The following is a 9,539-nucleotide window of genomic DNA, read 5'->3' on the forward strand; positions in this document are numbered from 1 at the left end:
TTTTATAAAATTTGTTCTTAGTTATCAGTTTATTAAAGTACTTTGTTTCTTCTCTAACTGCTTCCCTGAAGTCTCTCATCTTTTATTTCAGGAACAGTAACTTTTCCCCATCCCAGAGAGATAAAAAAAGTGATGCCCAAGAAATTTTAAAGGAAATGCATTTATACTTGCAAAAATGATGAAGTATTTCATTATTTTTATGGTTCCATTTTAAAGCTAGCTTTTGCAGAGCTTGGGCAGCACCCTACCTCATGAAATAATGATTTAACACCTAAGGGAATTGGGCTGGTTAATAAAGCCCAGTTTGCTTTCCAAGAAGTTTCTTTCAAAACTCTACAATGGAAGTGCAAAGGGAAACCAGGTCAGTAAGTTAGTTGGTAGAGTCCTGACACTAATTGAAACAGACTTGAAAGAGCAGAAGATCACATTTTGGTAATGGTACTGTAGTATTTAGCTGTATGAAATGTAGGTGTAGAATGAAGGCTGCCTGAAGAGTTAGAGAAGGTGGTAAGAATAAGTGGTAGAATAAATGAAGAAAAGTTTGTTTCAAACAAACATTAAGTGATTCACGTGGGGAAGCAAAACCCCAAAAGCCTAATCTTTATGTTAGAAGAAATGTACTCTGTGCTAATTATTACAGCTCAGAGATGAAATTGGAGTTTATAATAGACCATGAAACTACCAATGTAATGTTCAGCAGCATCCAAAAAAGCATGTCAAGAAGAGGAAAAGAAGGAGAAAAAGAGCAACAAACATTATTTGGAAAATAGTTAAGTATATCACAGTGTGTGTTGCATCCTGAGAAGGTGGGATTCTCAGTAGACAGGTAGCTGAAATAATCCAGGTCATAAATTAGTGAGGAACAAGACATGCAAGAGGGAAAAAAAATAAATGGCCCGTGGAAGGTACAATAAGATTCACTTTGGATTGCTTTTCCAGTTAAATCACTGAAAGCATCAGATGAACTTCATAGGCAGACAGTCCAAGATAAAAAAACAGATGTGGTTATTCAAACAATCTATACTGAAGTGTGCTGAACAGTCCTGAGAGGTGCTCCAGGTGCTGTAGTCTGCTTTGGTTCAAGGACAGAATGGACAAGACAATCCATGAAGGCAGCTAACACCACCTACAACACATTCAACATCTCTGGAAGCTCCCAAGTGACACATGGAAGAGTATTCAACAAAATTATCACTTTGTGTTTTTACTGGGCATCATTTTCCCCTCATACCTTTGACCCTTTGACCTACTCCAGATGCAGAGGTGGAAGCTTAACTGGATAAAAGGATGTGGTCTTAATTTGTGCAAAGGGAGGTTTATATTTAATATGCAGAGACTATTTCTTCAGTGAAAGGGCTGTCAAGGATTAGAAGATGTTGCACTGGGCAATGGTGGAGTCAATGTCCCTCAAAGTGTTCAAAAGTGGGTAGATCTGGTGCTTAGGATCATGGTTTAATGGAGAGCCTGGCAGTGACAGGTTGATGGTTGGACCCAATAATGTTACAGGACTTTTCCAACCTTAATGATTCTGCAATTATATGAATATATGGATCTTTGACCAAAATCAGTAAGGCCATTTCATGTTCTTTCTCTAAGCCTTCACCATCTGCTCCTGTACCTCTCAAAAGTGAAAAACTGGAAATGGGTCTTGCAGATGATACTGTGGCAGCCCAGGATGTAATTAGTGAAAAAATTTCTTTAGCAACAAACCCAGATGGCACTGGCACAAGTGAGAGGAAAGCAACCTGCGTCACGGGGACTAGACCCATCACCTGGTGTCAAAGGAAGCAAATCTCTTAAATGCCAAAAAAAAAAAAAAAAAAAAAATTGTACAACCCACACCCTCAACAGCACAGACTGAACTAAACTGACACACTCTTTACTTTATTCTCATTATTGTAAATCAGAGAATTTCAACAACAACAACAAAAAAAAGACATTAATTTAGGGAAAAAAATACAGATTTTGTAGAAATTTCAGTTCTGTTAAAAGCATCTCCTTACTCTCTCTCCTTCAAAAAAACCTAAAATTTTCAGGTGGAAGTTCTGAATAAGTACTCACCTGCAAGTGTGAGGGAGTTTAGGTTAATACAGAGAACAAACCCTTGCATTTGGTTCCTTATGGCACCCCAAGGTCTGAGAACAAGGCTGGCAGTTCCAATAAGCGGATGGGTGCTGGGTTGCAAAAACACTGGAGGAAGACCTCTGACTCCCTATCTCTTTCATATGAAAACAACAGTATTTCACAGGTAATGTTGAAGGTGTGGGAATCACTGAATTATTTAGGTTAGAAAAGATCTCTAAGATCATTGAATCCAGCCTTTAACTGATCACCACCAGACAAGAGCACTGAGTGCCATGTCCAATCATTTGTTGAGTATGTACAGGGGTGGTGACTCCACCAGATCCCTGGGCAGCGCCTTCCAGCAACAGCTTCAGAGAAGAAAATCTTTTTGACATTCAGCCTGAACGTCCCCTGTCACAGCTTCAGGCTGTTTCCCCTCCTTCTGTCCCTGTTCCCCGGGAGCAGAGCACCCCCCCCGGCTGTCCCCTCCTGTCAGGAGTTGTGCAGAGCCACAAGGTCCCCCCTGAGCCTCCTTTTCTTCAGGCTCAGCCCCTGTCCCAGCTCCCTCAGCCGCTCCTGGGGCTCCAGCCCCTTCCCCAGCTCCGTTCCCTGCCCTGGACACGCTCCAGCCCCTCAGTGTCTCTTGTCCTGAGGGGCCCAGAGCTGTCCCCAGCCCTGGAGGTGCCTCAGCAGTGCCAGCCCAGGGGACGGGCCCTGCCCTGGGGCTGTGTCACACCGTGGCTGGGACAGCCCAGGGGCCATCGGCCCCTTGCCCACCTGGGCACCCCTGGGCTCCTCTCCAGCCGCTGGCACCAGCATCCCCAGGGCCCTTCCCAAAGGACCCATTCCAGCCCCTCTGCCCCAGCCTGGAGCTTCTGGAACTGGTGAGACCCAAGGGCAGGACTTGGCACTTCTCCTTGGTGCCCCTCTGTCGTGGTTTGAAGGGAAGTGAGTTTTTTTTGGAAGTAGTGGTCAAACCAATCAGTCCTTAGGTCTGAGTATTGGCACCTTTGTTGGCCACTAAGAGGTTGGACACGCCTCTGAGGACACGAGGGGTTAAAAGCCGGATTTCCCAGCAGGACTCTCTCTTTCCCTGCTCTGCTTTCGGAGAGGGAGCGTCTTCTCCTCTCCCCTGCCTGGGCCTGGCTAGGCCGGGTGGGGGAGGGGAGCAAGGTGGGCCTGGCTGAGCAAGGTGGGCCTCGGGGTGGGGAACAGAGGGAGCTGGAGTGGAGCTGGTCCAGCTTCCATCTAGAATGGAGGGGTGGAGGGAGAACTTTGGAGGTGCCTTCCGCGTCCCCCTCCCTGTTCCATCCCGTTCCGCACCCCCCCCCCCCCCCCCCCCGGTCCCGTCTCTCTCCTCCCCCCCACAGAGAGAAGGTGCCGAGCTGGAGCTGCTTGTGAGAACTGCAGTGTCTGCGATCGCCTGTGCCTGACCTTGGTGGTGGGAGATAAAAGCTTTTAACTCTTTCTAAGGCAGAAGAGAGTTATCCCTGGACGCTGAATTCTCATAGTTGGTAGTTTTAGGAGAGAGAGGACAGCCTGGGACCGAGAGGGTAATGTGAGATGAAAAGAAGCCCCTTCGATTGCCGGAATGAAGAGGAGTGGCCTATTGGGCCAGACTTTTCCTGCATAATGATAGCCATAGACGGACCCTGGACCCTCCTGACTATAAATAAGACTGTGTTTGGGTGGATGTTTTTGGCTCAAACCCAGAGACGTTCTGGCCTGCTTCTTGGAGCCCCCGGCCCCAGGGGTAAATGGGGGGGACCTGAGTCCCAAAATGAGAAGATGGCTGGTTTTTGGTACTTGGCCAAAACATCCTTAAAAAGAGCCCTGTTGCAGTGCAGGTCCATGGACGGCAGTGAGAGTGCCGGACATGGAAAGGAGGGTGTCACCCTGGCAGACTCTTCGAGGCAGTGCCATGGGTGACGTGGGAACACGGGATGGTGGACCTGTGTTTCCTGTGGGGGGGGGGTCTGTGGTGCGAGAGAGACTCCTCTCGTCCTGGATGGAATGTGGATTGTCTGAATTTTAAAGGATGATGATTTGGATTAGGAACCCAGGGTTGTTGAGGGATTAAGCAAGTAGATGAAGGTAATGTGCTGGAGTCAACTGAGTGAGCATGTATGGAATGGAAATTGGGGGGAGGAGAAGCAGTGTTTTTGGGAGGTTTTCTCTTCTGCTTTTGGGTGGTTGGGTTTTTTCTTTCCTTTTCTATTGTCCATTGTTATGTAGTATAATAAATTGTCTGTCTGTTTCAAGTATTAGGCCTGCTCTGCTCTGTTCTTGACCACATCTCACAGTAGTTCATTAGGTAAAATATACCCTCATGGGTGCATTGGCATTTTGTCTAATGTCAACCCATGACACCCTCACACCACTGGCCTCAGCCCATGGCCAGCCTGTCCAGATCCCTCTGCAGAGCCTTCCTGCCCTCCAGCAGATCCACACTGCCACCCAGCTTGGTGCCCTCCATGAATTTACTCTGGGTAGACTTGATCCCTTCATCCAGGTCACCAATAAAGCTTTTAAACAGGGCTGGGCCCATCACTGATCCATGGGGACACAGCAACTGGCTCCCAGCTGGATGCAGCACCATTCCCACCACTCTCTGGGCTGGGCCATCAGCCCGTTCCTAACCCAGAGAGGATTGAACCTGGCCAGGCCCTGGGCTGCAGCTTTTCCAGGAGATGCCATGGGAGACAGTGTCAAAGGCTTTGCTGGAGTCCAGGCAGACACATCCACAGCCTGTCCCTCATCACCAGGCAGGTCACCGGAGACCAGGTTGATCAGGCAGGACCTGCCTTTCTGAAATCCATGCTGATTTGAGTCTCATCCTTTGTTTGTCCTGTACAGTGTTGTGGGATCACACTCAAGATGTTCCACAAAAGATGTTTTGTCAAGGAACAATAGGATGTGATAGATACTCAAATGAAAAGGACTCATGGATCACACACAGTCCTTGTGCCAGCAACTGAACCATGATGGTTTGACTTATCCACAGGAATAAAAACATCTTTCTTAGTTTCCAGTGCAAACTTTGCAAGAACTAGCCATGTAATTTTTATTAAAATTCTCAAATTCCAGTTAATTTTCAGACACAATGAATGCCTTTGCATGACAAATGATTCCCCTCAGAAAAACAGCTAGAAAATAGGTAAGCACTTCAAACACTGATATGCAAATAAATGGCAACTAATGTCAAGCAAGCTGAGATTTTGAAAACATTCCACCAGGCTACCTATTTTTTTCTGTCTTAGATTTGGATAAAACTTAATAAGAATTAATTCCAGAGCATTTAGGGAGGATTTACATTTAGAAAAAACTTAGTGTGCAAAAAGTTTTAGACAAGATCTACAGCTAATGAAATGTGACATCAATGTAATAAGGAAAAGTAAGCAAGAGAACATCTAGATGTTCCTGAGCCCTTCAAATTCACCTATCTGGAAATTTCAGCATGAAAATTTCAGCATGAAAGAAAAAAGACAATGTGAATGTCCCTTAAAGAAGGTAGAAAAGACGTCAGGCTTTCTAAGTGGAGGAGAAATTAATATGCATTTGCTACAGGCTGGGTCTACTGGGGCTAAGCTTATCAAAAATTGTTCCAGTACAGACCTTTAAACAGCAGAGGTGCTTAATGTAAGAATTATGTCAAAAAAAAAAAAAAAAAAAGGCAATTAGGGATTATTCCTGCGACCTGAGTTCTGGAGTGTTGCAGAATGAGGACTGACATCCCCAAGGCAGTATCCTGGTGCTGTTTGCAGTTAAAGTGTTGTTTTGGAAGACATTTGCTTCTCCACCAACAGATCTAGACCCAAAGGAAGAGTGTACTTTAAGTACCATTTTGCAATTTTTCTGTGCTGTAAAGCTGTTGCATTAGGGAGGGTTGATGTTCACTAACAAAGAGAAGGTCTATCCAGCACCACCAGCAAGCGGAGACGAAGACAAAAAGTACAGAGTTCAGGTGACTGCTGGAATCAATGGCAGTATAAAATAATTTTGTCTCTGAATGCAGAATGTTTATCATTTTTAGAAATGCAAAAGCTGGTTTTCATTGCTGATTTTAAATCAAATACAGAAAATGTTGTCTGTCGCTGTTTTAAATTGTTTTGAATAGTAAAGTACCCTGGGACCTTTGCTGCATGAAAGATAGTACCTCAAAGTGCTTTATTGTTGTAATTTCCATGGAAATTAACATTTACTTGCATGGTTATCACACTTTCTGTGTAATGTAGGGTATAACAATCTAAATCCCTTTGAAATACAGTTCCTGAGTTATCATTAATCTGACTCAAGATTTGTTCTACTTTTCTGCTTGAGTTTGCTGAATACTTTTGCTTTTCCTCCTGGAGTTCAGCTGTACAAGTTAATGCTGTTATGAACTTTAAAATTCAGCAGCCATTTGCTTCTGTTTGGTTTTATTCCCCCATCTTTTCTCTTCACTTTTTAGCCTATCCCTCTTTCTGTGTCTACTGCAGGCGGATAATAACTGTGTGCTGTTTACAGCACCAGTGGAAAGCCACCAGATGAAAACTCTCAGGGAATTTCACCCACGGTCCACACCCAGGCTGGCAGTCATCTCAAGTTGAACAGGGGAAGCTTAGAATAAGAATAGATATCAGGAAAATGCCCTGGAACAGGTTTCCCAGGGAAGCTGTAGAGTCATCATCCCTAGAGGGATTTAAAAGACATGTAGCTGTTGCTGCACTCAGGGACATTAGTGGTGGCTTGGTCAGTGCTCAGATGGTTGGACTCAATCATCTTAGAGATTTTTTCCAGCATAAATGATGTTATGATTATATGACCCAAGTTCAGAAGTAAGCACATGTATGACCTAACCTTCAGACAAGGTGATTCATCTCCCTGAATTTCTTCGGGCCTTCCTTCCCTGTGCTGCACCACAGGCACATGCAATACACCCAGTGTGGACGTATCCCAACACAGTGACTGATAAAATTTAGTAAAACACCTATGTAAAATTATGTTTTAGACTAGATGACTTTTACTGTGCAAAGAAGGCAGACATTGGGTGTGCAATTCAACAAACATTTTGTAAGTGAGTGTGAGGGAGAGAAGCTCTCAAACAGCACACTAATTTCTGCTCAAGTATCCCTTCACTGGGGACAAAGTGGGAGATATTTCCAGAGACAAGGAGGAAATTAAAGAAAGAAGCTGTTAAATACATCTCTGGAGCTCCTTGGAACAGCAAACTGATGGTGTAAGTTAGCTCAGTAATGAGCTAAAAATTTAACTAATACGTATCTAGAACCAAAGCTACTTCTGGTAAGTCTAAGTTTGATGCTGCATCACACTCTATGGTCTTTCTATAACTGATTGAATTTCTGTAAATCTGTATTATTGCTTGATGGAAGTGGATTTCTTTCTTTATCTTGCAGTAACAAAACCAACCTCCAGTTCCAGAACACTTTGTTTTCTATGTCTAGGATTACAGTCCAGAAGACCTAGTCTATGGAAGTCAAGACAACTCAAGAGACTGATGGTATATAAGGAACACAAAATACAGCTGGAAAGTTCAAGGTATTCATACAGCTGAGTTCCTGGTTATTAATTTTCTTCCTTTGTTTATATTGTCTTCATCTAGAGATTTCCATCTAAAATTCACTATTTTAAGAACATCCATATATGTTCGCTTTATCTTCCCTCTAAAAAATAAGTACTAATGATGATCCTTATGGAATAGCATGTTGTTTCAAAGTATTGCTTTAATTACTTTTATAACACACCAATAATCAACTTCGCCAAGGACTAGATTTTTTTTTTAAATTAATTTAATTGGTTATTACCTAGCTGTCAGTGAAGGTGATATATCTGATTAAAGGGACATTATTTGAATGCAAGTATTTTGAAATTAAAGAAAAGTCATGGAAAAATAGGATGATATCTACATTGGACAAAATAACATTAAACAGCATTAGCAGCAGCCAATAGACCAGAGCTAGGACTTCGCAGCTCTAAAGTCTACATGGTAAATGACATGAGAGACCTTGGACAAGTCATGCCTCCCCAGTGTACTTCACTTTTCTTGCCTGTTAACTGGGTGCTAATACTTAAAAGACATAACAAGTCACGATGAGTTGTAAAGTGCTGGAGAGCTGATAGACATCCTCATTAGTGACACAGAGAAATAAATTGGCAAGAATCCTGTGTCTCAATTGCTGTTAATCTGTACAATGAAATTCAAAATTCCCTAACAGGAGGTGTTATAAGTGGCCTTACCTAGAGCTGCTTTATGCATCTATCAAAGCATCAAAGGAAGAACATGAAATGGTAGTTAAATTTCTGCTTATTTTCTCTGGTGTTCTACTCTAAGTTAGTGCTAATGTCAATTAGGTATATTCATCAGCTTTGACATTTTGTACTTGACAAACTGATGAAGGTTTAGTAATGCACTACAATTTTCCTTATCAAAACTTTTTTAAAAAAGACTTTTAATTACTATGCATCTTAATCAATATGGGTTTCACTTCTGATTAAAGTAACTATTGAAATCATGACAATGCTTGACACACTCCATCTGAATTTAATTAACTTTTTTCTTTACTGGTTTTATTAGCTGCTGTGGAGGAAAAGAGCATGGAGAAGCAAGAAAATTCACCTATAGAGAGTATACAGAGTTAAAGATGCACTTGGTAGCATAACAAAATTCTGACTTTATTAACTTTATGTGACTACCCAAATTAATCAATACTTAATACTGAATTCACAGTATTTCTTCTAGAGCTGGTGGAAAAAGTAATGAATCAAATAATCTTGGAGTTAAAACAAGATTTTGGTTTGGAGGGACCTTAGATATTGACCTCCTCCCACAGGCAGGACACCTTCCACTATTCCAGGTTACTCCAAGCTCCATCTAAGCTGGCCTTGGACACTTCCAGGGATGGAGCAGCCGCAGCTGCTCTGGGCACCCTCTGCCAGGGCCTCCTGCCCACCATCATAGCCAAGAATTCCTTCCCAATATCCCATCTAACCCTGCCCTCTGGCCGTGGGAAGCCATTCCCCCTTTTTCTGTCAATCCAGGCCTTTTCCCAAAGTCCCACTCCAGCTTTCTTGGACTACCTTTAGGTACCAGAAAGGGCTCTAAGGTCTCTCTGAAGACTTCTCAACAATCCTCTCTTCTGAAAAGTCCCAATTCTCTCTCAATTTAATGATTATGGACATGGCAAGAGGAAATCCTTATGAAGCACAATTATTTTATTTATATTGGACGTTTCTAAAGGGTGAGGTTGTTCTTTCAATAACCATAACATTTCAGAGAATAAAAAGAATCTGTCCTGTATGAAATAAGAGCAATCACAGAAATGCAGAATAATGCATATAATAACTCCTTAACAAATTCTCCATCATACCCACTTAACTTTTAATTTAAAATACAGCTGTCAGAGAAGATGTAAGTTTCATGATTAAGAGCCAGAAAGTTTGTAATATTCATTCATATTTGAGTGTGGGATTTTAGA

At 42.7% G+C, this 9,539-nt stretch overlaps 1 long non-coding RNA gene across 1 annotated transcript; it reads left to right on the forward strand.

Annotated features, from left to right (window-relative positions):
- The first annotated feature begins 3,012 nt into the window (after positions 1-3,012).
- On the forward strand, positions 3,013-4,328 carry LOC134564065 (uncharacterized). Its single transcript, XR_010083466.1, has 2 exons — positions 3,013-3,256; positions 3,435-4,328. It is a non-coding gene; the product is annotated as an uncharacterized LOC134564065 (long non-coding RNA).
- Positions 4,329-9,539: the final 5,211 nt, after the last annotated feature.

Source organism: Prinia subflava, chromosome Z (genome assembly GCF_021018805.1).
Source record: "Prinia subflava isolate CZ2003 ecotype Zambia chromosome Z, Cam_Psub_1.2, whole genome shotgun sequence".
NCBI classification, from domain to species: Eukaryota; Metazoa; Chordata; class Aves; order Passeriformes; family Cisticolidae; genus Prinia; species Prinia subflava.